Source organism: Anomalospiza imberbis, chromosome 3 (assembly GCF_031753505.1).
Source record: "Anomalospiza imberbis isolate Cuckoo-Finch-1a 21T00152 chromosome 3, ASM3175350v1, whole genome shotgun sequence".
Lineage (NCBI taxonomy): Eukaryota > Metazoa > Chordata > Aves > Passeriformes > Viduidae > Anomalospiza > Anomalospiza imberbis.
Window position 1 is genome coordinate 47,700,228 of NC_089683.1, and position 13,289 is coordinate 47,713,516.

Below are 13,289 nucleotides of genomic sequence, written 5' to 3' on the forward strand. Positions count from 1 at the left end.
TCAGACAATCTGAGGGATAATTTCACATTTACAGTATCAGCCAAGAACAGCTCCCACAAGTATTCTCCCTCAGAGTACCTTGTGTCCTTCCTGTGTGAAGTAACACATCTCATGTGACTCCCTCAGATATTGCTCCCCTACTGCGTTTTTTTTATCTTGAGGTAAAGTGCTTTTTTGGAAAACTGAGAGAAAACATTTTTATATTAAGGGAATTCAGGCCCAAAGGGCTTTTCTGCCTCTTCTATGAGCCCAGCTATCAGCTGGGTGGTTTTGTACCTCTCTTCTTAACTTAAAGGTTTTTGGCACATACATTGAAGGATTAGTCTGTCCTGATGGAAAAGGAGTCATGATGTAATGTTTACTCTTTGGTAGCGAAATTTGTTTGGGTATTTTCAAATACAATAAAAATACTTCATTTTTTAATCCATAAATAATTCTAGCAGCATCCTAGCAGCGTCCTGAGGAGAAAGATGTGGCTTCAAAGTTAACTCGCCTAGAGCAAGATGGCTTCCCAAAGTGCCTTCCTGAAGCCATCCTGAGGGGATTTTCTCCATTATCACCTTACATAAGCTATATAATCTAATTTACCTATTTTTTCAAATATGTAGACTCATGGAATCAGAAAGATTAGAGTATACAAATTCTGTAATGAGATAGCAGAGAAAATCACCCATGATACTTTCCTGCCTCTTCATGTACAGTGTTTGAGGCAAAGAAGAGAATACTGTATGGATGGATCATATATAAGCTAAGTTACATCTGTACTTCAAAGTGCAATGCACCTTTCTGTCTTTAAGCCAAATTGCACAATACTCTTGGCATGTACGAGTTTAATTCTTCTCAGTCCAAAATTCCCACTAGGAATGATCCCAGGCCCCTTCTGTTGTCCAAATGGTGCATGGGTGTGTCTGGGAGAGTGCAAGTTGTGCCTGAACAAGAGGGTGTATGAGTGAGGCCAAAAGCAGAGGTCAAGCCCTTTGACTTTTTACTTTTACCTGCTCCACTTTAATCTAGTTCAGGCAAAGGTAATCAACTGTGGGAAGCACAATACAGCAGGGATATATGGCACTATCACTCAGAGGGTTGGCTGGGGAGACAGAGGAAAGCTCTTAAATTTGTGTGGAGTGTATTTAGCGTAGAAACTAGGTGATTTTCTAGCTGATATTAATAAAAGGGGGGAAGTAATTTCTTGTCATTTTTTTTTAATCTGGGATGTGTTAAAATATCATTTGGATTATGTGAAACATAAATTTTTCCCATACGGCTAAATAAAGTGCAAGCTTACTACAAATATTTCATTTATAGCTTAGAGAAGCATGTCTAGGAATTTGGAAGGGGGGAGGCTGGTTGAGGAACAGAATGGGAATGAGCAAGTTAGTTTACTTTTAATAGTACACATGTCTATGGCTTAATACACACATGGGACAGCTGGATTAGTACAATAGATTGTATTCAATAAAATCAATTAATTCAACAACTAATATTTTTATAAATAAACCATATTGTGTCCACAGAAACCATTATAAAATTGACAAATAATGTAAATACAGAAAACTTTGACCCTGAACCAAAATGTATAATTGCCTTTTATACAATAAGGGAACATAAGAAGCAAACCTAGCAAGTAGCATTTGTGTAATAAGTGAATTTACTGGGGGGTGGAACTGGAAAATTAACATTCTTTTTAAATGACTTGATTTTCTGTTTGCGAAAACAGATTTTAAAATTATTTCAGTCTTACAGGCAATTTAAGCATGTTTGCTTCATAATGTCATCTTTCCCTCAAGTTACCCTACAGCAAAGCTTGTGTTTAAATAACATTAAATTTGTGATGCAAACTGACCAAGAGCCAGAAAACTAGGGCTGATTGATACTGTCTTCAGCTCATGTTTTGGTATCTGTTTCCCCTTCTCTTCACAAAGCCATGAGCAAAGTATGAGGTGTCAGTGCATTGCTGAATTTTCTGGCTTTTGTCAGCTCATGTCACAATATCAACAGTGCTTAAGCAGAGAGTGGGGGGTTGTATCTAGTAACAATATCAGATTACATCAGAGACATTCTCTTTTTCCCCCCACTTATTGCTGAACAGGCTGTTTTGTGGCTTTTGGAATTCAAATTACATCTAACTTGACCTGTGTTTGGATGTATTTGGTTTGGAATGTAAATGTCCTGTCCAGTCCCATATTCCCAAAGTCTCAAACATAAGTAATTCTAATATTCTTGCTCTCTGTGCATGTATAAATCTTTGATCAGAGTTGTTATGGAAGCACTGAGGCTAGTAAACATTCTCCTTATAGAAAGAAAAAAAAAAAGAAATATTCAGGACAGCTGTAATGCTCATGTCCAGAATTCAGACAGAATGCTCTGGCCTATAAACAAGGGGTGCGTGTATAGAGCACAAAGGTAGAACCTTCTTATTTTTCTTTAATGTTTCAGAGTGGATTGTATCTCTGGGAGGATCACAGCATCTTTTTTATCATATTGACCTATTTCTGTAAATTTTTCTGTGCTAAAGCTAAGATAATGCATTGTAGACTTCACCACCTGACAATCCATGAGGTTGGTAACATTCAACTTTAAACTAAGTTTATCATAGCCCTATTTTGCATTTCAAGAAAAATTATCTTTAAACATTTGATTATTTTTCTATTTTTTATGATTGCAGAAGAGCTTCCAGAGATTAACAGTACTGTCAATAAAGAATGAAGAGATTTAATTATGAAGGTACCTGCTGGTACACCACTTAAACATGGATGTATTTTCAGGATCAGTCTCCTTTCCAGAAATATTTGACTGAATGAGAATATGTTAAGCCTCTAAACTCCAATAACAACATTATTGTATATGTTTGAAATAATGAGAATAAGCATTCTTGAGACATTTTTGTTAAGAAAATAGGTTATTCTGAACAGTAAATTATGTTTTAATAGTAGATGATGTTGTACAAGCTGCCAGACAATTTCCAGTAGCATGTTTTTAAAGTACTTAGAATTATAGTATAAACCTCACTTAAAAATAGAACTAAGACAGATCTCTTATAGCAAAGATGATATCAAGTATAAACAGCCTTAAAATATCCCACATTTATATTGACTTGACAGACTAAGGCAACCTCCCAAACCCCATTTTTTCTTCTGTTTATTGAGGAAATACGGTAACAGGCATGTTATCAATGTAAACAATATGTAAGTAATTGAGTATTAATCTTTGGCGGGCTGAGGTTACTAATATTGACTGTAATTGAAATAAGTGCAGTAAAGTATAGCCTGGAAATCACTTTGATGAGTAAAATATTAGAACTCTTTGAAAGTTTGAAAGCTGGAAAGGGTGATTTGTGGTCAGTGTTCTAATAAAAGACTGCCTAATCTTTCTTCATCCTAGACCATGCCCTTGAGTGGATGGTGTGGTGGAGGAATTAAGTATTCAGGAAAAAAAAAAATTTCCTATTTTTTAAAAGATTATTTTTGATAACTGGGTTGTGGCAGGAGTATTTTACACACAGAAGAAACCTTTTCTACAACCTGATAGTTTCCTACAGGCTAAAGATCTGTTCCCATTATCACCTTCCACTTTTCACACCGCTATTCCCTTTTTCAGGCTTCTTTCTCTCTCTGCCCATGGTTCTCTAACACTCAAATTCTACCTGTAATTCTGCCATTTGTGACATCTACAGAGCTGGAATAGAGACAGCAAGGAAAGACCATGTGGAGCTCTGCATATTTTTAGTGGATAGAAGTTATACGGAGAGAGATGAAACGTGACAATAGGGAAGGATGATGTCAGAGGAGCAGTTTAGGAGGAAAGGAAACTGCTCAAGGCAGAAGGGAAAGGGATATCACTTCAAGTAGAAGGGGAAGGAACACAGTGGGTGTACAGGAAGGCTTCATGTGGAAATCAGGAGCTTAAAAAAATTGAGACATAAGAAATAAACTCTCTAAACATAAAAGAAGGAAAAATAACCTTAAGAAACCCCCAAATCTCCCAAAATTCTGCATTTACAGTTAGGTTGCTCAAGTGCACTTCCCATCAGCACAATCATTTCAAATCAAGGAAACCACTTGTGGAGCCAGCATTAACCAACCTCAGTTTACACATCTTACCACCTAAACATTACAGTACCCATAGCTATTTTCAGCTCCCTCAGCTTGATAATAAAAAGCCTTTAATTTCAGCATATAACCTTGTGCAAGCCTCATATCCATTTCCTTTTAAAAAAATGTACACTCTTTGTTCTGACCTCATGTTTATCTTTCTGGTAGCTAAGTTATTAGCTGTCTTCATTTGGCTAGGGCAAACTTCAAAGTGGGTGTTTTTGAATAGCATTTTGAGAAATTTGAGGAAATGCATAGGTATTTCTTGTTAGAGATTAAAGGATGTTTTTAAGTAGAACAGATGAGTCTGCGAGTGTATATGTACATTGCAAAGTTTATTTAACAGTCTGCTTCTATTTTTTTCAGTATTCCAGTAAATTAAGCTTCCTTGATCACCTTGAACATTTCAGAAATAATTTAAATTATGCCAGTAGCTTTGGTGCTGTAAAATATTGCTCATATGCTAAGAAATATGTTACCCTTACCTAAGATATTTATGTATTTTCATATTTTCAAAGTGTTTATTTTAATCTTCCTTGTTATCCTTTAGAAAATCACTATGTATTTCTTTTTTCACAATTTTTCTTTACTTTTTTTTTACTGAATTCAGCTCTTCAGGCACCAGCAGATTCAGAATTTCTTTTACATCTGGAGATAATATTTATTTGTCGTATTACTTGACCTGGCATTTCTTTCAGTACTTTTTCCTGATTCTGTGCTAGTTAAATATCATGCCAGAATAGTTCACTGGTGAAGGCTTCACAGGGAGTTCTGTGAGATGAAGATGGCAGTCCTGAACTAGAAGCCCAAGGAGGTCTGGCTAGTGGTGTGCATACACGGGGTATGTGTGTGCATGAGGAAATGAGTGAGCAGTCAGGAGAAACACTGTTTGCAAAGGGAGAGAAAAAGACGACAAGACAGAGGAATGTTACATGTGGTATTTACATACAGAGATAATTGATATCTGATTCTTAGTGGTCAACAATTTTTCCTGGTTCAGCCAGCACTAGATTACTCAGCAGTCACTGCAGAAGTTCATATGACTGAGTAAGTAGTCTGGCTATTTTCCACTGAACCATTCTTTTGTCTGAAGGTGAGATATTCATTCAAAAACTAGAAAATTAGGACTTCTCTCCTTCTCTTTTGAATTTGCCAGTTACTTCCCTATATAGAAAAGTAAGCTACTGAGTTCAGTTAGCTTAATTAGTTGTTTATGCAAGCCAGTTAATATGGATCTCAGTGTAAAAGAGAAAAATATTCTGTATTTAATTCACCACCTAAAGTGCTGGAAGGGAGAGGAGAATTCATAAGACCACTCAGAAGAAGCATAAATTGACACCTACCCTTGCTAGATTAGAGGGGGATCTAAACAGCCATTTTATACACTCCTCTTGTAAATCACACCCTGATCCTCTGTCACTTGGACTTTGCTTGTGGGTCTCAGTGGAACTGCTCACAAGTGTTAAACAGATGCCTAAGTGTTTACAGAAATGAGCCTAAGAGAATGACATACTTAATCCTGCTGCAAGATTGCAGGGAGGAACTGGAGCAAATTCCACCCAAGCATTCCCCAAAATCCAGATCAAACCAGAGAAGGAGAAGCTGTCTGCTGCAAATAAGAAGTGGGATGCCAGACTTTACATAAGCTGACAACCAGTGCTCCTAGCATGTAGCCTCATGAGTTACTGTTAAGTAGGAAGAAATTAGTTTCCACAGACAAGGAAAGAGCAGTCATTAATTACTATAAATGACTGCAAATATACCACTTTTATGGTGAGAAACAGAACAGGTAAAATAAATATCCTATTAAATGCAACATAGATGAGAACGGAATAGAGTCTGGTGAATCTCTTTTACCAAACAGTTTGACATCAGCCACACTGACAATAAAACTAAATGTCCTCGTCCTTCTCCTGCTGGTGAAAGATGTTCACTGGGCACTTAATAAGATGCAGCAAAAGAACTGTTTTGAAGATAGGTTCTGACAATGATGAAGAAAGTTTAGAAAGATTGCTTCTAAAATGACTGGATTAGACCTGGTTATCTTAAACTATGACTATATTGCCCTTTCATAAATAAAGCTTTCCTTGTTTGCATACAGTGCTTACAAGCTGGCATTAAAGAGGGTATGCCTGTTTTTCTGTCTTGATAAGGTAGATGGGTGGATTAGTTACCTGTATGGACTTTGAAGTATCACAAACCTACCTTTTCTCCAGCCTTTTTCAAATGAATATAAAAGGTTATTCTAAGCCAAAAAGAGAAGTATGATTTTTTCTATCACTCATCTATACTTTTGGATTCAACATGAGTCTGTGTTCTCCTGTTTCTTTTTTTCTTTCTCCTGCTGCTTGTGTTTTTTTCAAAATTAACAATAGCATGCTATTAGTTTTCATGGTAGTTTGTGATTACAATATCTGAAAAGAAATTCAATTTATCCAACCCACCACAAGCAGCTATCTGGTTTTTCAGGCTTATGAAAACTGGCTGAATTTATTTCTAGTCTGTTAGCTCACAGTTCTGTAAATGGAAAGGCTCCACAAAAGCAAGAAACTTGTTCAAATCCTTTACAGCTGATTACTCTTTAGGTAAATTTGCCTATCTTACATGCAAAAATGAACTCACCTAGTAGGACTTTGTCCTCCTTAAGTCTCTCTTATTTTCAACTCACAATCATGAATCACAGCATGGCTGATGTAGGAAGGCACCTGTGGAGGTCATCTAATCCAATCCCTCTCTTCAAGCAAGGTCACCTAGGGCAAGTTGCTCATAGCCAGCCATGTCCGGATATATTTTTAATATGTCCTAGCATGAAGGGTCCAGAATATCTTTTGGCAAACTTTTCCAGTATTTGACCAGGCTTTCAGTTAAAAAGAATATAAATATTCCTGTTCTTCAGTTTTTATGCATTGCCTCTTGTCCCATCAATGGGTGCCACTAAGAGGAGTCTGGTTCTTTGTTCTTTACTCCCCACCATCACTCCATCATGACATCATTCCTGAGCTGTCTCTTCTCTGGGATGAATAGTCCCTGTTTTCTCAGAATTTCCAAACAGAGATGCTTCAATCCATCCTTCCAGGAGTGTAGCGGCCCTTTGCTCTCTCCTGTATGTCCATGTCTCTCTTGTACTGGGAAGTCCAGAACTGGGCCCAGTACTCCAGGTGTGTCTCACCAGTGCTGAGCAGCAGGGAAGGTTGCCTCCCTTGCCTGCTGGCAACTGCACCGAGCACAGCCCAGGAGGCTGTTTGCCATGAGGCTAGACTACCGTCAAGTGATCACCTCAGGGACTGGCAGAACCCCCAGACCTTTTCTGCAAAGATGCTTTCCAGATGGAAATCTGACACAGCTCCTTTACTGCTCTGTCATTTTAGGCAGACACTCTGTAAAAGTGTCCTCTTGTCTCCTGTACTCATCCTTACGTTTGTAACATTAGCTTGACCAGGGTGGCTTGCTTTAGTACACTTCCTTCCGGAAAAAAAAAAATATCCTTCAATCTCCTTATTGATTCTTCGCTAGGTGGTTAAATACACAAATATTTCAGAAAAGGGGGATATCCATAGTAGGACCAGTAAGGAAGCTATGAGAAGATCTATTGTTAACTTAAAATTGGAAGTTCTAAATAAAACAAGAAGTTAAGGAGGAAAGTGTGTCCAACGCACCACACATCATTATAGGAAACTGCACAACACATGTTTGAGTTCTTTGTTGCATGCTATCCCATTGTTTTATGTAATATAACTAAAGCTGTGTTGGTTCATGCTATTACTTCATGCTATTTCTATGAATGTTCCTGGTAATAAAATTTTTATTCTTTTAGTAGATGGAGTTTGTTGAAGTGGGCATTTCTGTTGTTGTTGTTTATCAGGATGAGGTATAATTTTTTTTCTTTAATTTTCTGTTTAATATTTGAATTATATTTTTGTCTTGTCTAATTAATATATTATATGGAAATATATTTTCATTCTTCCTTCTTGTTCTTCTGAAGTTCCTTAAATTAACCAAATAAGTTTTTTATGTTCTTACATCAGTTTTATTTCCTTTTTTGGGGGAAAAATGTATACTTCCTTTTTCTGCAAATAGAATTTATGAAAAAACTTATTTAGTTTCAGTTGAGTAACTGTTTACAAATCCATGTTAGTAATTTTTCTGTTGACATCTGACCTCATTCATACATTTTACTTTCTTATGCCTCCTCCTCCTCTTTTGAAAAGATTAGTTAAAGCTTTTAGGCTTTCTGTGTATGGAATGCACTACTTTAAATGTCCTGGCTTTGATAGATCTTCCTCAGGTAATTCTTGAAGAAGAGATTAAGGAGCTCATAGCACTTGGTTGCTGTCAGGCCATCTGGGGACACTTGACTTTCTGGAAAGTATTTTTTCTTTGCAAAAACAGCTCAGCATCTTCATTCAGTGACCAGTTCTGTATAGAAGTCAAAATCATTCTTTTTCTACCAAGTGGATGCAGGAGCATTTGCTCTTTTTTGAATATTTAGAGGCACAGTCTCATAAGTCAAGATAGGATACTTCTTTCTCTTCCAGGTCTGTAAAGCAGTAGCAATACAGTGTCCTACATTATCAATCCACATAAGAATAGACTGATAATCTAACAACAAACAAACAAACAAACAAAGATAAGTAAAGCAGAAGAGTTTAGCATGTTTTAGAAAACTACATTGATGTATACAGTGATTTAAAAAGAATAGACACTAAAGATGTCTTAGAGAAGTTCCTGTGTGGGAGGTACAGAAAAGAATCTGGTTGCCAAACATCAGTGATCAGCCCCTTCGGTTTCCAGCAGAGGATTGCAGGGAAATAGGATTCTTTTTTACTCTGCTGCATACAGCCCTGGCAGATCAGGATGTCTTTTTTCTTGGATATTTAAATCTAGATTAATTATGAGTCTGCTTTTCCCTGTGTTCTCATAGAGAAGAAAGTAATTAATGACTATTAAATGGTTGCAGTATAAGGCCTAAATTAAACAATGTCTTCCCTTCCCATGTTTAGATAAGATAGGTTATGAAAAGTTAAGTACAGATGGAATATGACAAATGCTGTCATCCAATTTCCTATTGCTTTCCTGATGGCATGTCTTCTGAAGTAATTTCTGAGTAGTTTCTACTTTCTCTTAAGAAAGAAAACTTGCTCTAACTTTTTATATAGCAGAAAAGGAGGCAGTATTTTTTTAAATAGCTAAAAAAATTAGGCATTGGCTTGGAAACTCCTCTTAGTAAACCAAAGAATAGAGTTAAAAACTTCCAAGGATTTCTGAATTTCAAAATTTCAGTTGGATAGGGAACTTGTTGGAAACAAATCGACTTCTTAATGAGCCTTTTGTGGAGGCTGGCAAATCAGCTGTGTGTGAATTCCAGCCTGTCAGACGCTTGCAAAGGGTTCACTTGGAGTTTTTGCAGATCACTCTTCATTACCTGAAAGCAGTTCCAGAAGCCACATGGCACGTATCCCAACCCCTAGTTTGGCCAACCAGATCACCTAATACACCTCAGTGAGTGATTGAAAACAATTCCTGCTTTTTGGGAATTGTCCATAGGAAAATAATGCAAAACAAAAAAATCCACAAAACCCAAACTGTGCCCCACTGTGTGTTTGCAGAAGAACAATAATATAGACAGCAAAATCCGTCCTCTCCCTCCCTGACATTTATTGCCCAAAATTGCAGACATGTTTGCAGGGCAGATCATTGATAATTCTACCCTATTGGGAAAATTCTGTAAATTATATTTTTTCCTTAAGTTACATCACATCTTTTACCATAAAAGTATCCAGGCATGTTAGAGAATTGTCACTGTATTTGAAATCTCTGGTTTACCCTGTGGTAGGGATATTCTTTTTTTTTTAGAGAAAACCAATGTTGTTTTTGCCGTTTGTTTTTTTTTTTTTTTCTTTTTTCAGGGCAGGTAGGTGGTATTTTCATTGCTTGCTTTGGTTTGTTTTGTTCTTTTTTTAAAATTTTTTTCAAGAGATTGGACACTTTTTTTTTTATTTTGTGAGCACTTTAGTTTGATAACAGAACTGAGCAAGTCCTTGAGGACTGCCTTGATCCAGGATAACTCAAGAACAAGATACTTAGGCTAAATTGTACCAGAGGTAAACATAACTAATGAAAATCGAGAGCATGTGAACTTAGAGTTTTAATTCTAGCTCTATTGCTTTTGCAAAAATTTCCATCTTTGAGTGCAGATAAAGACCCAAAACTGCCTATGCCAACTGCTGAAAAAAACAAATGCATTGTGTGCATTTGCAAGACTGGATCCAAGATATGTTCATAGGCAAGCTTTTTCTTGCTGCTTTTCTTGCAAATATAGGATTTGCTAAAGTGGCTGTAACTTCAAATCCTTCAGACAAACCCCTTCTGTCAATTTGATGGAACTGTAAGACAACACACACTGCAATGTTTAAATAGTTACAGCTTTTCGAACTTCTTTTTACTGACTGAGCAGAGACACACCAGTGAAATTCTCTTCCTGCCTCACTTTTCTGCCCACTCCCCTCCCCCAGCTTATTGAATATGCAAGGAAAAGCTAATTGGCAGAGAGCCATTCTGGCAAGCTGCACAATGTGTTCAGCAGTTTGTTTGATTTATACCGTTGGAAGTTGCCAAACTTTTTGTCATTTGGTTTAATATAATGTTGTGCCTTTAACATTTTTTTCTTCCATAAAGGATTTTTATTTTGCTCAGTAGGATTATAATTTGAAGGTATAATTAGCATCTTGTTAATTGTCAATAATTACATGTCATTCACAGAGCTCTTGCAAAGTACATGAGATTCATTTAGCAGAACTTCTTCAAGCTGGTGTTCAGAGGTCCCTAATGAGCAAAGAATAGAACAAGAGTGGATCTAATAATATAAATTGAAAATATGAACACATATAAGCAATCTAAATTTAAATTCAAGACAAGACAGTGACATGAATGAGCCTCTCTGCTTTCAAGAGATGCACAAAAGTGTGAATTAGCAACCTCTGCGCTCCAAAAATTACAGACACAAAGAAAATAGTGCTCTGATGTTAAGATTGAAATCTAATTTTCCAGCAATATTTGTGCAAATGTAATGTAACATATAAAATATTTCAGCCAATGCAATGATGAAAATTAAGAATAACTTACATTGCAATTTTTTTTACCACTGCAGTGACATTTTGTGATGTGTAACCACAGCAGAATTTGATTGGTTTTGCTCATATCACAGTAATTGCAAGGTTCTCATTTAGGAAAGTGGTCTCCATTGAGAGAAATCAAGAGTATTTCTGTAGTAAATTTGGCAGTTTTGCATACTCACAACCTGTTTCATATCAAAACAGCATAATGGTGCAGATTACTATGAAAGAATAACTGGATTTTCTCATTCCTTGGCAGGTAGAACTCTCAGTGGATCAGTGAGTTAGAGGAAATTTTATCCTCTCCTTCAAGCTCATCAGTCTGGATCCTGTAGAGTGGGAATCAAAACCTCATTTTGGAGTGAAGAAATCTTGTCATTTGCAATACGTGTAAGTTACCCCACCACAGAAACAAGCATGCAGTATCCTCTGTTGGAGGCTCTTGTTTCTGCTGTGGCTCACCCTAGGGGGATCATCTCACAGCTCATTCTCCTCCCTCTTCTCATGCTGTGGTGTTGATACTGTCATCAGGTATCTAACATGTCCTGTTTTCCTTTCTGCCACTGTCATCCCCTTTGACTCAAGAGGGAGAGGACCACTGTGGTGGAGGAATAGGAGTCATGCCCAAAGGCACCATCAGGAGGTGTCGGTGTAGCTTTTAGATAAAGCCTTTGTCTGCTTTCTGCTTACCCAGAGCCAATAAAAGCCTGCAGGATCCAATCTCAGAGAGCTCCATATGATGAAAAACAGGGTGAGCTCACTCGGTCAGCTGAAGACCAAAGCAGTGCATGGCAGAATCTCTTGCCTCTCTGTGTCCCATGCTGAGCTACACACTTCTCAAACACAGGCTGCATCCTGAGACGCTGTGTCCAGGAGTTGCCATAACCTTCACTTGAACTCAGGTTTTACCCCACCTCACCAAGGGGACTCGTTCTCCTCTCTCCTCGGGAGAGCTCAGCTGACTCCAGCTGCCTTAGCTCCAGCTAGGTTTTTTGTTGGAAAATTTCTTACTCCCTATATTTCCATTTGAATGCAGTTCATTTTCTCCACCCATATGGATGACTTCAGACGTTTTCTTATTAGGTCTCCTCTTTGTTGTTACATGACTATGGTGGAGTTTTTTCCTTAACCATCTGTCTTTTTGAAAAGTACTTTGAATATTGTCAGGTGCTCATGCTAGCACGGGTTTCTCCTTGTATTCCTCAGAGCCTTTTCAGCCAGTTCCTTTTCTGCTTGACACAGAGCTACAGCAGCTGGTTGCCAAAGCACTCCATCACCTTTGTTAATAATCAGATTTTACTGCCTCAGTAAAAAATGGACAAGAGTGAAGATTTAAAAGAGATTAGCCTTTAAATGAACTAGAGGGGACTACAAATATCTTTGGTTTATGTGAAATATTTAAAAGGTTTTTGTCTTGAGAGTATTAGTGTTTCCTTTTAATGAGTTAAGTGGAGAGACATATTTAATTTCTTGTACCATTATTCTGACTTTTTTTCTTCATCTCTGGGATTCTAGTATACAGTATGATTTTCAAAAATTATGTTTGCTGCAACATAACGTTTAACTAAGAGCTCTTCGTATTGTCAATAGAATTTTCAGTTATTTTACTCTTTTTAGGTAGTCAGCTCAGAAAATGTGCACAACTGAAGAAAAAAGAGCAACAAATCAGTAAAAAGTATCTGGATTAATAATGTATTAATAATCTATTTGAGTGAAGTGTCACAAATACTACTGCACTTAGAACAAACATTTCTCCTGAACCTCATTTCTTCAAATTTAAACCATCTTCAGTGCGGCAGAAGCCAGATAATGAAATAACTCCATCTTCTCCTTCAGAAATGACTTCAAGAGACACAAGCAACTGACTTATTTATTTTCATTGCTTCTTTATTGATTCTCCTGTTGAATAGAAGTTGTTGGTTTGAACCATGCCAGAATAAAAGGTAACTCACACCCTCCTGTTCCAGGCAGTGCTCAAGGAAGAGAGCCTTAGCTAAGGAGCTGCCAGACCCATGAAAATTCATTAGACTCACTCACTGCTGATGAAGGCAGCGCCCAGCTAAGTGCCTGAAGGTGCTGTTATGGG

At 37.2% G+C, this 13,289-nt stretch overlaps 1 long non-coding RNA gene across 1 annotated transcript in view; it reads left to right on the top strand.

Annotated features, from left to right (window-relative positions):
- Nucleotides 1-11,590, top strand: part of LOC137469898 (uncharacterized) — a 35,268-nt gene extending 23,678 nt beyond the window's left edge. The window contains exon 3 of the long non-coding RNA XR_010996769.1: nt 11,463-11,590. This is a non-coding gene — a long non-coding RNA (uncharacterized lncRNA). The remainder of the gene's footprint in view (nt 1-11,462) is intronic.
- Nucleotides 11,591-13,289: the final 1,699 nt, after the last annotated feature.